Raw genomic sequence first — 17,945 nt, 5'->3', positions numbered from 1 at the left:
TGAATCGAGTCTTGAGTATATCAGGGATTACACACAGTTATTCTATCTTCTTGAACAACCTTGCATGGTATAAGCAACATATTTGATGGATAAAGTCAAATACTTAGTGGTGGAAATCTAGAAACAGCTGTAGTCACTGAGCTGAAGATCTAGATGATACAGATAGTAGCTCTGCATTTATGTGAAATTCATTTCTCCTTTTTTCTCCCTACAATTCCCCCTTTCTGACACACACACACACACACACACACACACACCTTAAGTAGAGACAAGTGTGAGATCCTGCAGATATAGTTTGAAGATTTGTATTCTTCAAATCTCATGTTGAAATTTGATCCCTAATGTTGGAGGTAGGAACTGGTGGGAGGCGTTTTGGTCATGGGGGCAGATCCTTCATGAACTTGGTGACATCCTCACAGTAATGAGTGAGTTCTTGCTCCATCAGCCCCCAAGATAACAAATGAATATTAAGAGGGAGCCTCAGCCCTCTCTTTCTTTCTCTCCCACAATATGACATTTGCTCCCTTTTGCTTTCTGCTGTAAGTACACGTTTCATAAAGCCTTCACCAGAAGGAGGTGCTAGTGTCATGGTTCTTGTACAAACTGCAGCCCTGTGAGCCAAATCGACCTCTTTTTTTTTAATAAATTACCCAGCCTCAGGTATTCCTTTATAGCAATGCCAGAGAAACTAAGACACCTGTTATTAGGAAGATGTGGCCTATTGATCTGTTACAAAATACTATTTTACCTGTAAGATGTTTCTCAGGTTCTCTATTTCTTTTCATTTGTGCCACTACCTGACTAGTCTAGGTCTCTATGTTCTCCTGCCTAAACTACTGCAAATGTATATACACACAGACACACACACACACACACACACACATATATATTTAATATACACACACATACATATATATATATATATATATATATATATATATATATATATATATATATACATATTTTTTTTTTTTTTGAGACGGAATTTCGCTCTTGTTACCCAGGCTGAAGTGCAATGGCACGATCTCGGCTCACCACAACCTCCGCCTCCTGGGTTCAGGCAATTCTCCTGCCTCAGCGTCCTGAGTAGCTGGGATTACAGGTACGTGTCACCATGCCCAGCTAATTTTTTGTATTTTTAGTAGAGACGGGGTTTCACCATGTTGACCAGGATGGTCTCGATCTCTTGACCTCGTGATCCACCCGCCTCGGCCTCCCAAAGTGCTGGGATTACAGACGTGAGCCACCTTGCCTGGCCTACTGCAAATATTTTAACTACACTCAATCTTTCTCCCTGCTCTAATCCATTTCATATAAAAAGTTACAAGAGGGAAATTTTTTTATACAAATAAAAAGTGTTTATAATTAGTATATTTAGTCAAATATACTTGTAATTTACAAGTTTAATGATTTTAATGCAATAATACATTGATGGAACTATACTGCTTTTCTGTTTTTACAGAAAAGAAATTTAGACAGACAAGTTTTCTAGGACCACATAGTTTATAAATGGAAGTTACCTGTAGAATTAGATGTAAGAGAGAGTTTGCAAATTAATAGGGATTGTAGAACCAGTGGGATTGGATTTTAAAAATCTACTTCCAAATTTCATGCTTCCATCCAAATTCTATGCACATTCCAAATTCCACAGCACTATTTTTGCTACTTCTCACAAAAATCCATCCTTCATTTATTTGGCATTATTATCTCTCTAGAGCACAGATGTGACTATACTATACTCCTATCCCCCATCCCCTCCATCATTGAAAATGGGATAAAATCTCAGGTTTTTAATATGATCTATAATTTATTCTATACTCTTGTGTCATCCAAATTTCCCTTCATCATCTCTCGCCCCTCCTGGTTTCTACCTTACCCTCTAGTCTTACAAAGTTAGTCATAAATTTCCACACATGCTATGTTCTTTCAGGCCTCTGTATATTTGCTTATGCCATTCTCTTCCCTAGGAACAGCTTCCTTAACTTCTGGGCTTGCATAAATGTCAATCATCCTTCGAGATTTAGCTTAGCTACTGCCCAATCCATGCAATTTCCCTACATTCCACTGTTAGGTGCTTCTATATTTCCATTATTTTGCTTTCTCTATTATTTAGAAACTTTTTTTTTTCTTTTTGCTTGGGTGTTTGCCTATTCAATGATCTGTAAATACTTTCAGAGTAAGGACTGTGTCTCACACTTTGATATCCAATAGCAATCAGAGTAATTGGCACATGATAGGCACTCAAAAAATAATTGCCATGAGCATTAAGAGGTGAGTAGGAAGCAGGGAGAAACACATTCTATGGATTTAGACCAAACACAATAATCAACATTTTTATTTCTAAACTTGACATTTCATACAATACTTATAAAAAATATAACCTATATGGTGTTCATAGTTCTATTTTATAGATGAGGAAACAAATGTTTAGTGAAATTTAAAATTTGTCCAAGCTCTATTAGTGGAATTCAAATGTAGATTTTACTACAATATAAATCACATTCTATATATAATCTTTGGCTATTGTATATAATTTCTGGATATTATAATAATTTAGATTTCCTGGAAAAAAATCTTTGTAACAATAGCTACTTTTTATGGTGTAATTACTATGTCCAAATATTCTGCCAAGCACATTTTTTCATTTATTTGTATTCATTCAAATAAATGTTTATCAAACCCCTGCTATTACCAGGCAATATTCTAGCAACTGGATATACAGCAGCAAATAAAACAGAAAAAAAAAAAAATCTCTGCCCTTACGGAGTTTATTCAAGAAGAAAAGGAATAAAACAATAAATTAACAAATTCCTCAAATATATCAGTTGGTTAACAAGTGCTCTGGAAAAAAGTGGTATGTAAATGGGGATCGGTATGAAGGGGCAAGGGAGAGAATTACATTTGTAAATGGAATGGTAAGGAAGTCTTCACCGTGGTGACATTTGAATTAGAACCAGAAAAAGATATCATGTGATGCCTGTCATCTGCAGAGTCAGGAAGATAACGTGGCAGGAGTGGAGAAGGTGGGGGCATGTTAATGGGAGATGAGATGAAAGAAGTAGGTACCAGCGTTGGAGGTGCAGACAGGGTATGATCTTGGATGACACTTCAATGACTTTGGCATGTACTCTTATGAGTCAGAAAATTATTGAGCATGAAGTGACATGATCTGACATGTTTTGAAAATATCACTTTGGTTATTGTGTTGAGAATAGAATACAAAAGGATAAGGCCAAACGTAAGGACACCAGCTGGAAGGTATTTTAACAATTCATGTGAGAAACTGAAGTATCTGAAACCGGTTGGCAAGAGAGGAGAGGATGTAAGAAAACAGAAAGAAATTGCTACAGATTAGAGTTAGGGTGTGGGAGAAAAAAGTCACATGTAAACTATCATTGCTCTCTATTCATCATGGAGGATGGATGTGTAAAGCCAAATCCAACAACATGCAATAAAATGTGAAAATCTTTTGTACACTTTCTGACTTTTTAAATGAAATAATTTTGATATCTTGTTATTATTTGAAATAAAGACTATATTAGGTTATAGTTTTTGAGTGGTAAAAATTGCTATTTAAAAGAAATTTCCAAAAAATACTATTTCATAGCATTTAAAACAGTTATCACATTCCTCTTTCTGTCTTTTTATTACTCATATTGGTACTGATTGCACTTAGTGAAAATGAACCTATCTCAAAGAAATGTGGAATTAAGGAAGACAGTTTTCATTTTTAATCCAGTGCCAATAAGACATCAAATGACTAGCATCAAAAAGCAATCATAAAGGCTCTGTCTGCTGTGGTATTTGGGAGACTGAAGCTGCTTTCACGCCTATGGAAGGAAGGATGTGTCATGTTTATTGCCTAAGAAAATCTCAAGCTCTTTTTATCAACTGTGAATATATAAAATTAGATGTTTAACTAAGGCTGTTGAACAGTGATATAAAAATATTCAAGGACACTACCATTTTTGACATGAGTCTTTGTGTAACTGTAAAAAATGATATAATAAAGCAATCCAGGGTGAAACCAAAGAGGAAAGATAATGGCAAGCACAGTGAATGCAGTAGTAAGAATGTCCCATTCAGATCACAGAAATAGAGGAAATACGTCTTTTCTTTCAGGTGGTGTGAACTCCTGAAAAAGAACTCAAATAAGACCAACAGTCAATGGCAATGCTTCCTTGGTTATGCTTATTATGTGATTTTAGTTTAGATTCTAGCTGAGCTAGAGGCATCACAAGAAAAGAAATGTCAGCAGAATATAATACTATTGATCTGACATTTACTCATGAAATTATCTTCCAACAATCTTTGCTCAGCCATCGTATTACTACCTTTATTTTCTCCACAATGCATAGAAAAGTAAGTTCAATTCATCTCTAACATTAAAAATGCAATAGGAATCGGGCATAAACTTTCATTGCTATTTCAACCCTCCTATTAAGATTGGTAGGTCAACAGGAGAGACGATGACTATAAGTGGAATTGACCATTTCTCAGGAGAGAAAGGGTAAATGATAATAAATAAGACTCAGCTTGGTAATCAGCACTGGCAGTATGTAAAATGCTTTGCAATTTTAATGACAGTGGCCATTAAATGACACTAGATAGTCATTTGTTAAATAATGTAAAAGAATCAGTGTTTAAAGTAACAAGTATAAGGTGGAAAAATAATAAAACTTGAAAAAGGAAAATATAAAAATATAAGACAGGTCAAATGAAACCTCTTATCAAATAGTAACTTTGGGAGAATGTGCACTAATAGAATGAGTATATCACTGATTTTTTTTTTCTTAAGTTTGGGAGATACCAAAAAAAAAAAAAAAAAAAAAACTTGACGGTCAGTTTTTCACCTAAAGAAACAAAAAAAAAAAATGTGAAAGATGGATAGAAAACTCAAAATAAAAAAAGGGAATAAAGTAGAATATTGAAAGCAGCAAATGCAAATATTCTTAAATATGGCCTTGGGATAAGGCATGAATTGCCAGCATATTGTTGCTAAAATGACATAATTACTGAGATCATATTTAAAAAGCAAGAAAATCAATTCAAGTCAAAAGCCAAGCAAGTGCTTTTAGCTTGTTCAATTTTTTTTTCTTTTTTATTGCATTTTAGGTTTGGGGTACATGTGCAGAACGCGCAAAATAGTTGCATAGTACACACACATGGCAATGTGTTTTGCTGCCTTCCTGCCCTTCACCCACATTTGGCATTTCTCCCCAGGCTATCCCTCCCCAGTTCCCCCACCCCGCACTGTCCCTCCCAATTCCCCCCAATAGACCCCGATGTGTAGTACTCCCTTCCCTGTGTCCATGTGTTCTCATTTTTCTGAACCCACCTGTGAGTGAGAATAAGTGGTATTTCATTTTCTGTTCTTGTGTCAGTTTGCTGAGGATGATGTTCTCCAGATTCAACCATTTCCCTACAAAGGACACCAACTCATCGTTTTTGATTGCTGCATATTATTCCATGGTGTATAGTTGTCACATTTTCCCAATCCAGTCTATCATCGATGGGCATTTGGGTTGGTCCCAGGTCTTTGCTATTGTAAACAGTACTGCAATGAACACTGGTGTGCATGTGTCCTTATAGTAGAACGATTTATAGTCCTTTGGATATATACCCAGTAATGGGATTGCTGGGTCAAATGGAATTTCTATTTCTAAGGCCTTGAGGAATCGCCACACTGTCTTCCACAATGGATGAACTAATTTACACTCCCACCAGCAGTATAAAAGTGTTCCTATTTCTCCACATCCTCTCCAGCATCTGTTGTCTCCAGATTTTTTAATGATTGCCATTCTAACTGGCATGAGATGGTATCTCAATATAGTTTTGATTTGCATTTCTCTGATGACCAGGGATGATGAGCATTTTTTCATACGTTTGTTGGCCTCATGTATGTCTTCTTTTGTAAAGTGTCTGTTCATATCCTTTGCCCATTTTTGAATGGGCTTGTTTGTTTTTTTTTCTTGTAAATCTGTTTGAGTTCTTTGTAAATTCTGGATATCAGCCCTTTGTCAGGTGGGTAAACTGCAAAATTTTTTTCCCATTCTGTTGGTTGCCGATTCACTCTAGTGACTGTTTCTTTTTCTGTGAAGAAGCTGTGGAGTTTGATTACATCCCATTTGTTTATTTTGGCTTTTATTGTCAATGCTTTTGGTGTTTTGGTCATGAAGTCCTTGCCTATTCCTATGTCCTGAATGGTTTTGCCTCGATTTTCTTCTAGGGTTTTTATGGTGCCAGGTCTTATGTTTAAGTCTTTAATCCATCTGGAGTTAATTTTAGTGTAAGGTGTCAGGAAGGGGTCCAGTTTCTGCTTTCTGCACATGGCTAGCCAGTTTTCCCAACACCACTTATTAAACAGGGAGTCCTTTCCCCATTGCTTGTTTTTGTCAGGTTTATCAAAGATTGTATGGTTGTAGATATGTTGTGTTGTCTCCGATGCCTCTGTTCTGTTCCATTGCTCTATGTCTCTGTTTTGGTACCAGTACCATGCTGTTTTGATTACTGTAGCCTTGTAGTATAGTTTGAAGTCTGGTAGTGTGATGCCTCCAGCTGTGTTCTTTTTGCTTAGAATTGACTTGGCTATGTGGGCTCTCTTTTGGTTTCATATGAAGCTCATGGTGGATTTTTCCAGTTCTGTGAAGAAAGTCAATGGTAGCTTGATGGGGATAGCGTTGATTCTATAAATTACTTTGGGCAGTATAGACATTTTCACAATATTGATTCTTCCTAATCATGAACTTGGAATGTTTCTCCATCGGTTTGTGTCCTCTCTTATTTTGTTGAGCAGTGGTTTGTAGTTTTCCTTGAAGAGGTCCCTTATGTTCTTTCTAAGTTGTATTCCTAGGTATTTTGTTGTTTGTGTAGCAATTGTGAATGGCAGTTCGTTCTTGATTTGGCTATCTTTAAGTCTGTTATTGGTGTATAGGAATGCTTGTCATTTTTGCACATTGATTTTATATCCTGAGACTTTGCTGAAGTTGCTTATCAGTTTCAGGAGATTTTGGGCTGAGACGATGGGGTCTTCTAGATATACTATCATGTCAACTGCAAATAGAGACAATTTGGCTTCCTCTTTTCCTATTTGAATACCCTTTATTTCTTTTTCTTGCCTGATTGCTCTGGATAGAACTTCCACTACTACATTGAATAGGAGTGGTGACAGAGGGCATCCTTGTCTAGTGCCAGATTTCAAAGGGAATGCTTCCAGTTTTTGTCAATTCAGTATGATATTGGCTGTTGGTTTGTCGTAAATAGCTTTTATTACTTTGAGATACGTTCCCTCAATACCGAGTTTATTGAGGGTTTTTAGTATAAAGGGCTGTTGAATTTTGTCAAATGCCTTCTATGCGTCAATTGAGATAATCATGTGTTTTTTGTTTTTGGTTCTGTTTATGTGGTGAATTACATTTATAGATTTGCATATGTTGAACCAGCCTTGCATCTCCAGGATGAATCCTACTTGATCATGATGAATTAGTGTTTTGATGTGCTGTTGCAATCGGTTTGCCAGTATTTTATTGAAGATTTTTGCATCTATGTTCATCATGGATATTGGCCTGAAGTTTTCTTTTCTTGTTGAGTCTCTGCCGGGTTTTGGTATCAGGATGATGTTGATCTCATAAAATAATTTTGGAAGAATTCCCTCTTTTTGGATTATTTGGAATAGTTTCATAAGGAATGCTACCAGCTCCTCTTTGTGTGTCTGGTAGAATTCAGCTGTGAACCCATCTGGACCTGGGCTTTTTTTGTGTGGTAGGTTCTTAATTGCTGCCTCGACTTCAGACCTTGTTATTGGTCTATTCATAGCTTTGGCTTCCTCCTGGTTTAGACTTGGGAGGACACAGATGTCCAGGAATTTATCCATTTCTTCCAGGTTTACTAGTTTATGTGCATAGAGTTGTTTGTAGTATTCTCTGAGGTTGGTTTGAATTTCTGTGGAATCTGTGGTGATTTCCCCTTTATCATTTTTTATTGCATCTATTTGGTTGTTCTCTCTCTTTTTTTTTTATCAGTCTGGCTAGTGGTCTGTCTATTTTGTTGATCTTTTCAAAAAACCATCTCTTGGATTTATTGATTTTTTGAAGGGTTTTTCGTGTCTCTCTCTCCTTCAGTTCAGCTCTGATCTTAGTTATTTCTTGTCTTCTGCTAGGTTTTGAGTTTTTTTGATCTTGCTCCTCTAGCTCTTTTAATTTTGACAATAGGGTGTCAATTTTGGATCTCTCCACTCTTCTCATGTGGGCACTTATTGCTATATATTTTCCTCTAGAGACTGCTTTAAATGTGTCCCAGAGATTCTGGTATGTTGTGTCTTTGGTCTCATTGGTTTCGAAGAACTTCTTTATTTCTGCCTTCATTTCATTGTTTATCCAATCAACATTCAAGAGCCATTTGTTCAGTTTCCTTGATGCTGTGCGGTTCTGATTTAGTTTCTGAATTCTGAGTTCTAACTTGATTGCACTATGGTCTGAGAGACTGTTTGATATGATTTCAGTTGTTTTGCATTTGCTGAGGAGTGCTTTACTTCCAGTTATGTGGTCAATTTTAGAGTAGGTGTGATGTGGTGCTGAGAAGAATGTATAATCTGTGGTTTTGGGGTGGAGAGTTAGCTTGTTCAAATTAAGCAAATCTTGGTAAAACTCCCATCTGCTCAGCCCTATCATAATGACTCTCACTGAATATCACTGTAGAATGACCAACAACTTGAAGAGTTTCCTTTTAAATAAAGCCATATAAAATGAAATGACTTTTTATTATTTATTTATTTATCTTTTTTTGAGGCAGAGACTGCCTCTGTCTCCCAGGCTGGAGTGCAGTGGCCCAATCTTGGCTCACTGCAACCTCCACCTCCTGGGTTGAAGTGATTCTCCTGCCTCAGCTTTCTAAGTAGCTGGGATTACAGATACATGCCATTATGCCCAATTAATTTTTTTAAAATATATTTTTAGTAGAGATGGGGTTTCACTGTGTTAGCCAGGATGGTTTCAATCTCCTGACCTCAGGATCCACCAGCCTTAGCCTCCCAAAGTACTGGGATTACAGGCATAAATCACCATGCCCAGACAAAATGACTTTAGACTATCACCTAAAGAATTTGAATGAAGGTGAACTTTCAGTCACTTCTGAAAGAGATACACTTTATCCTGTCATAAGAAAAATACCTCCCATTATTCTCTATATAGAAGTGCTAAGGATCAACAAAAAATAGTTTGAGTTACTTTCTGATAGATCCAATTGTTAACACAATTTAATATTTTTAAGTAGGATCTTCCAAATCCCTCTTGGTGTCTATGTTGTAAGTGCACAGACTTTCTACCTAAACTTCATAAACTCTGGAGATAAAAAAACATAAAGAGGCTAGTTCTCATTCTCTCTTTCTTTTTCAACACACACAAGCACACACCACACCACACACAAACACACACACACACAGAGCAAGGGAATACACACTAGACAGTTTGCTCCAGAGGTGTATGTGAAGAAACAGTTGTTTTACCTTGGATCACAAGCAGTTTGGAGTGAAGAGGTGATAGCCTGAGGGTTATGGCACAGGGTAATGTTCTGAATACATGTTGATATACTTTTCACTGTTGGGGAAAATGTAGGCTGATTTACTTTGCTTGGAACCAGAAATCAGCCACGGCAGGTGTTTCACTGCATTAGGCATATGGGCCTCAAAATGTCAATGACACCCCCCTACTGCTTTCATATTTTAAGTCAGCCTATTAATAACACCTGACAGCTGGGTCAAAAGCATATGCTATTTAGCCTTATTGTGACATTTTTGGCTTATCAGGGCACCACCAGTGATTATTCAACCTTGAGAGTTGTGATTTTGTGTCTTAAAATTATGACTCCTCAACAGAGTAAGACAACGCATAAATTGTAACCAGAGAACTTTATAAGGTTGTCTATATACTGTAACTGAATTTACTGGTTCGAGCAGTCAAATCCTTTTATGCGTAAAACAAATCCAGTCTTTAGAATAGATGGAGTGGATGGATCTATAATATTAGGATGTAAGCAGTCCTGACATGGAATAATTTTCAATGCCAATACCTCCAGGGAAAGGAAAACCCAAATTATTCTCATCTGTTAATACATAATTAGAGGATCTTCACAACTGGCCTGAGTACACACAAAAGTTTAAAGAGTTTAAGGTGAGGGCCACTTAAGAAAATGAGCACAAACAAAGGAGGAGTAGTGAATCTACAATAAACATCATTGGTCCTAATGATAAAATCATATACTTATCCGAGACTCAGTGTGCGAACTGTTTTAAGCACAGCAAATTTGTGGAGCCACTTACTCTTTACAACAGTAAGATACTGAGGACTAAATATTAAATAGATAACACGCAATTTCCAAGAATCAAGACCAGCAAAAGTATCACACACCTGGATTAAAGACCCAAGATAAATATCCACAGTCAACATCATCCCTTAGAATCCATTTTCAAATGGAAAGCTCAGAAAAAGGCAGAGAGGAGCACATTCCATGTGACTGTGAACACCCGCCTCTTCTCATGAACAAATAACTCAGAACCCTATTCATTGGATTCCACCAACCAAAACAAAATCAAAATCTCACTTAAGGAAAACAAAACAAAAATACTATTTATTTATTTTGGGTACTATTCATTTATTTTGCATTTGTTTTCTCTCTCAGTCTTTCATAATGAATTCAGATCATTTGTGAGAGGTATCTGGGTGGGTAGAAGACGTAGGGCCGGAGAGATTTGATGCTGGGCCAACACTTATTTTGAGCATGCCATTAAAAGCTGTTGATATGATTCTGCCAAACATACTTTCAACATTTCCACCCTGATAGGATATAGAATAAGCATATAAGAGTTTCCTGTTATAGGAACAATGGCAATAAAACTTGAGTTGCATGGCAATATTTTGGTGCCTAGACCAGAATTCCTGCCAGGATATCTCCTGAAGGGGCTTTCTGAAATGAGTTTTGAGGACTGCAAAAATCTTGGAACACCCTGATCGTCAAAGCATTGGAATAAAGCCAGCACTGAAATTACTGAGTTTGGGAAGAAAAGCGACAATTCTCTCTTTTCTTGGAAGTTGAAGGCTGTGTGGGAGTCCACAGCGGCCAAGACTACAATTCTGACTACAAACCGGGACCAGAGGGCAGCAAGGCATCTTCTTTCAAAGAAGCATGTCTGTTCTGTTTGTTCAGTGCAGTACCATGGATTGTGACCATTTCTCAATTTGGTTGATGATAAGTGGAGCCCTCAACGTCCACTGGAAATTTACAGTTCATCATCACATCAGTTAGAGAAAGTTTTGCTAACTTTCTGTCTGTTTATGTAAGGAAGTGTTAAAATGTGTCATTTATTTTAACTTTACTAACTACATAACACACATACAAAACTGGATTAGCTTTTAACTGAGACTGGGCTCATAAGCAAAATTAAAAAAAAAATATATCATGAGTAAAATTAAAAAAAAAACAGCAAGAACAAAAAAAACTCTACTTGTGACTCAAATCTTATGACACTGCTCCTCAGAGGTACGCATAGTAATTATTTGTTTTTTTTTTGTTTTATTTTTTGCTTTTTACTTTTCTGTTTTTGTTTTAGAATACTTAATGATGTAATCTGTCAGTCAAACAGGCTTTCTCTTTTCCAAAGCATGTGCTCTTCATGTGGTGAAACTGACTTGCAATGAATCTCAGGTAGCAATGTGCTCCTATTGATAGGTTTTGAGTACTCAGTGCAAAAATGTGATCTGCTAAACTTGGGACAATCCCTGGCTGACGTAGAATTTGAAATCATATAAACTTCATAGCAACAATTCTTTCTTTTCCTCTAGCAATGGAACAGAGAAAGTTTGCCTCCCATTCCCAAACAAAAAATGCTGCACAGTAATTATTTATTTTTACTCTTTGATTTGCATTTTACCTGACTTCATTTATTTATCCAAGCTGAGAAAGCACATAATTAAATGTTTTCCCCAATATAATATTGGAAAATCATTTTAATCACTCAAATTATTTTCTCTAATCTTTAAAAGTCAAACATGTTTTCTTACTCATCACAAAATGGCTGAGGTTTATAACATTGATCATTTCCTTGTATAATTATTTTTAAATGAAATGCTGATGTAAAAGTGCAAGTGTTTAATGTTAACTACTGCTTCAGTAAAGAAACTGCATAGTGAAAAAAGGTGAGATCAATAAGAAAAATGCCTGGTAGTATCTGGGAAAGTGGAGCCTCCATGAAAAGAAAGAACCATACACAGTGAGGAGAACCGTGAATACCGACAGCTCACCTCAGGGTACTTGTGCCTGGTTAGTACCTAGTTAGTCCTTAGTTAGTACTAGGGCATCAGGAACTCCTACACAGTAGAAGTTTGTGAGAACTGAGACATGGGCCAGTCACAGCAGTCATAGCAATTGTCAATGTAGATGGTCAAATCACCCCTGGAGATTTTAGAAGCCACACATAAGGCTTCCTTTCTCCTCATTCTGTTGTGAATTTCCCGGAGAGAGGCAGAAGAGTTTAGCAACCACCCCTGCGGTGAATTGTGTCACTTATCTGGAGAATCTGGTGCACTGAATTTCTTTGCTGTGTTCAGACACATAACACATGTTTTATATATATTCTCTTCAGGACACATTGAGGGTGTCTCCAGATCGATTTCCCACAAAGTAAGTTCACGAAAGCCAGGCTGTGTTATCCAGCTGCAGGGCTCACAGCAGACCATCATATGAAGGGTGACATCTGAAGCCACCAGCTGCATCCACTCCTTTGTCCTCTCACAGCTTCTCAGAGGCCTTCCTCAGTTACTCTATCAGCTGAGTGGAATTGACTGTTTCAGGGAAGGAAGTGAATTGTCATGGGGAAAAAGGCTAGAGACCAAGATGCCAGCAATGTCTCTGTTGGTATCCTTGAAATCCACAGAATCCAGAGTTGTCAAAGAAACATTATAGCATGGATTAAAACACTGTATGTCTTTTTTTTTTTTTTTGCTGATCACCAAGAATCTCTCTTTGGTAAGAAGATGGAGAATGAGAGTATACACTCAACTAACATGTCATCAATCCTTATATTTATCCTTCCAGTTTCACCTTTCACAGGAGGGAGTACACAGTTTCAGGTGGGAAAGTTCATCTCAAACTCAAATACAGGATATTTTATTCAAGCAATAGTCAGTTCTTGGAACTCCACAACGGAATGAGCTCATGCTTCTCTGACCTCCCAGTGCTCCCTGTCTACCCTGGACTATTGATTCTAGAGACATGCTTTACAGTTTCTAATTTGGGCATTACCATTTAGTAGCTGAGACTATAAGCACATTTCCTAACATTTTACAGATATAGTTGCACTCTACTCAAAAGGGAAAAAGTAGTTATACCTCCTCATAGATTTTGTCATTATTAAATAAAAATAAAATGCAAAAACATTTAGCACAATATCTGTCAATGAGTGCTTAATAAACCAATAAAAGTTAGCTATTTTTTATAAGCATTACTCTCAAGCCAATACCTCTCTGCACCCTCCTGTGACATGCCAGTATTCTATTTGTCTTTACTCTCTTCTCTGGGGTTCAAATGCCCCTATGTTCTTACTGCTTTTATCTCACTTTTGTTTTCTTCTATAATTCCAATCTCAGTCTAGTTAACTCTTAGCATTTTTTGGCTCTTGACTGAGTAATTACTTTGTGGCAAAATGTTTCCTAGGCTCCTTGAACTAGATCAGATTCTTTGGTTATCTGTTTTCAAAGGACCATACTGCCTTTCTTCTGCACCAAAATCTGAGTGTGTTTCTTCATTTTATGTTTGTTTCACTCATATGACATTAAACTCCATGTAAACAAGAAGCATGTAATTTTGTGCTCACCATTTTCTTCCTAATGCCAGAAAAACTGCTTGACTCTAAGGAGGAGGTCATCAAATATATTTGAAAAAAAAAATGAGTGAACAAATAAATGCTGTCATGTGTAGGCTATTCTTTATTATTTTTAAGAAACTCCGTAATGACCAATTAAACTATTTTGGCTGCATCATTCAGATCACTTTTTAAAATATCTTTAGGATGTTATATCAACTTCTTCCATAATAGCCGTCTCTGACTGAGGTATTTTATTTTCATTCCATCCCTTTTACTATCCTTGATGATGTACAGGCGGGAAACGAAGAGAGAGGTAAGAAAGACTGGAGGTGGTGAAGACGGCCCAGGTTAGGGAGCCTCTCTGAGGCCAAAGGAGAGCAGTCATGCCTATTGAGCTGTTCAGATGGGCCACTGTGGCAAGAAAGCCAAGTTCCTGTTACAAGTTTATGAGAGGGAGCAGTTGTGTGCATTCCTGGTAAGAATCACATTCCTCCCACCCTCCTTCGTCTCTGGTGGAAGGCCACCAAGACTGATCTATTTATACCCTTTGTCCCATATCGTTATGCTCTTCCCCCCAGAAGTTAGCTTGGTTCACTCTCTTGAAGCCATCAGCCTTTGTTCTAAAAATCTCTACTTTGGGGAATTTTCTCCAACCACCTAATTTAAAGTAACATTCTCCACAGACAGACTGTCCTTCTCTCCTGTTTTATCTCTTTTTCACAGAATTGAATAACATCTGACATGTAGGTATTCATTTAATTATCATTTACCCACTCCTACTATATTTTAAACTCTAAAGGAATATAAATTCTTGTCTACTTTGCCTATTGCTGTACCTTCAGTCCTTAGAACAATATTTGGCACAAAGTAGGTGCTCAAAAAATATCAGTCATAACAATAGCCTTTGCTGATAGTTGTTGGTGTCCAAGAAATATAGATTGCTGCAAAATGTATAAAAGTAAAATGAACCTGGACTACCTTGGAGAAAGAATCTACCAGGTATACAGAGCTACTGGGAAGTGTCCTGTCCTGTACAGGAGTAATTTGTGCTTAGAGGAGTTTAGAGTGGACATGGAGGTGGAGGTGGAGGTACTCCATGGGTTTTGGGAGCAGCAGAGGATGTGTTCTGGTCCAGAGTATCATGGTGTCTACAAGGGGTCGCTAATCAGGAAACAGCCAGCCATGAGGATTGCTGCTGGGACATCCTGTGACTACTGTGAATTATTTTTACTGCTCAATTCTCCAATAGGAAAAGCACCTTACCCTGGCTCCACACTGGATTCCTGCCCACCACTGGATTTCTATTATCTGCTACAAGCAAAAAATGTGCTACCTCAAAGTTCTTCACATTCATATTTTAAAATTTAAAAAATACAATGTAATTAAAGCAGTTCTTTCCTTGTCTTTATTTTATCTTTCCTAACCAAACAAAATGCACTTTCTAGTCATTTGACTATCAGTAAGCATCGGTAGCCAAGAAATCCCTACCCTGTGGAGTGTACCCAACCTCACGGTCACTGCTGCTGGCTCTGCTCCCAGGTACTCACTGGCCATATGTGGTACATGGCTTCTCCATCCTGAAGGTAATAAAAGGCTTCGAATATAATGGATTTCTTAGGTGATAACAGAAAATATGATATTTGTCTTCTTCGTGCTCTTCCGTGTGCATTTATCCTTGATTAGTACATCAGCTTTCTTTGTCCAATTATTTGTGTTTGTTTAATTATTTACCTGCATTCTTAAGTTTAGTTTTACTAAAATTTTAATTCTAGTAGTTGATGCAGTTAAAAATCCTATGCTGTTTTTACCTATAAATGCAATAGGGAATACATCCTCTTGTTCTATAATGAATACTTTCTGTATCCTAAATTTGTTGTATTTATTAGCTCTTATTAGAAACTGAGGGTGAGTCCCGTTTCATTTAGCAGCATGGTACCTGGAAACCCTGAGAGCAGTTGGGATGTATTTAGTGATAGGATGCAAGCGTGTTTTGCTGCAAATTACAAACATCTACCCTTAGTTTTTAGTGTCAAACTGCTCTGAAAATTCATAATCAAATCTACACTGTCTCTTATGTGTTCTTCTAAATTGCAAATTTACAGAGGGCAGGAATGGGCATCTTTGTTAAATCAGTATTTCTAATGAACCAGACCTGATGCCATGCCTGTTGGCACTGAATAAATATTGATTTATAAAAACTATAAATTGGAAGACAATGATCTCCATTAATCACTGGGGAAGATTATGAGGAAATTATAGTTGCAGTTCTCATCGAAATACTGAATGGTGTATTTGGATAACTTTCAAATCATCAATAGATCAGAGTTTGTGTATGTGTATGTGTTTGTGGGTGTGTGGGGGTATTGTGTGTACGGTGTGGAGTGTGTATGCTGTGTGCATGGGTGTGTGTGTGTGTATGTTTTTGATTAATTCTATGCAAAATGAAGCAGAGGAAGAGAATTTTGGTTTTGAAAGTCGTGTCTGCTGCTAGAAAGATTTAGTAATCTTCTCTTCATAGCTTAGCTCTATTTCACGACTCCTGTAATCTCTTGAACTCTTTGTCTGAAGCCCATAATACCATATTTTTCTTTGTTGTAAAGATCTTATACTTTCACTTTACTAACAGAAAGGAGAAAAAATTCAAATTCAAATGTAAAAGTGAAAATAGGGCCGAACGCAGTGGCTCACATCTGTAATCCCAGCACTTTGGGAGGCCGAGGCGGGTGGATCACGAGGTCAAGCGATCGAGACCATCCTGGTCAACATGGTGAAACCCCGTCTCTACTAAAAATACAAAAAATTAGCTGGGCTTGGTAGTACGTGCCTGTAATCCCAGCTACTCAGGAGGCTGAGGCAGGAGAATTGCCTGAATCTAGGAGGCGGAGGTTGTGGTGAGCCGAGATCGCGCCATTGCACTCCAGCCTGGGTAACGAGAGCGAAACTCCCTATCAAAAAAAAAAAAGTAAAAATAGTTCTAAATTTTTGTTTTTTCAAAGAATATTCATATTTCGTATCTTCTCATTCTCATTTATGAAATGATACATTTTGATTTACTGATTTTTAGGCTTTGAGAGGATTTTAGGAAGTACCTAAGTTGTATTTCTGTTAAATACTAGTCTCATTATATGTTTCCTTAACTGTTATTAACTATGTTTCAGAATGATTCTCAGAGAATCATAATAATAGTTAAATCTAAATCTCTCCTTCAGTGACTTGGCAACATTCATAAAATCGCAAACTATGCAATAAGAAAAGATTTTGCCATTGTTAAATCCAATATTTTCTCATGTTGTTTTAATGTAAAAACTTTTTTTAAACACTTAAATTGCAGTAGCATCCCTTTGGGAAAGATCTTAAATCTATTTTTTTTTTTTTAATTTGAAAGAGAGGAAAATGATTACCCTGCAAGAGAATCAGTGACAAATAGAAGGTGACTATATCATAGCAGTATTTATCTCAAATTCAACTGGATTTCACAGCAAGAAGACAAGCTGTTTTTCCACAAATAATATTCCTGGGTTACTTCCAACACCAGGGTATGAAGTACATGTGAAATGAACTACAGATAGGTTAAATATATATATATGTAAAAACAATAATATTCATCTCTGATCATGTTCCAAGACTGTAAATATAAGCCATGAGAGGACAAAGAAAATAAATGTTTAAGCGGTTGGAAGTGCAAATCCTAAAACATTTTAGTTATTGCTGATATTTTTTATTCTTTGGCATCTTAATACCAACTTACTCTTCAATACCAAAAATAACAAATTAAGAAAACAGGGAGAAATGAAATCCTGTTAGATATGTAGGAAATTTCTCTGAAGCACAACCCTGAGTGTTCTGTATAGATTGACAAAAACAATAATTACTGGGCATTACCTATGTTGAGGATGGCAGAAGAGATCATACTTGATACCTATGAGAAAAATAGAGTGGTTGAGAACATTTGTAGAGGTTGATGGAAAATCACTTGGATCAGTTGGCTGTATTTGAGGAACTAAAATCTTAGTAAGTCCTTATTATTAAGGTGACGATGAATGTGCATCCATTACCAGGTGTTTGTTTCTTTAAGGTGAAATCAAGTTTC

Source organism: Callithrix jacchus, chromosome 6, assembly GCF_049354715.1.
Source record: "Callithrix jacchus isolate 240 chromosome 6, calJac240_pri, whole genome shotgun sequence".
Lineage (NCBI taxonomy): Eukaryota > Metazoa > Chordata > Mammalia > Primates > Cebidae > Callithrix > Callithrix jacchus.
This window is presented reverse-complemented; position numbering follows the sequence as displayed.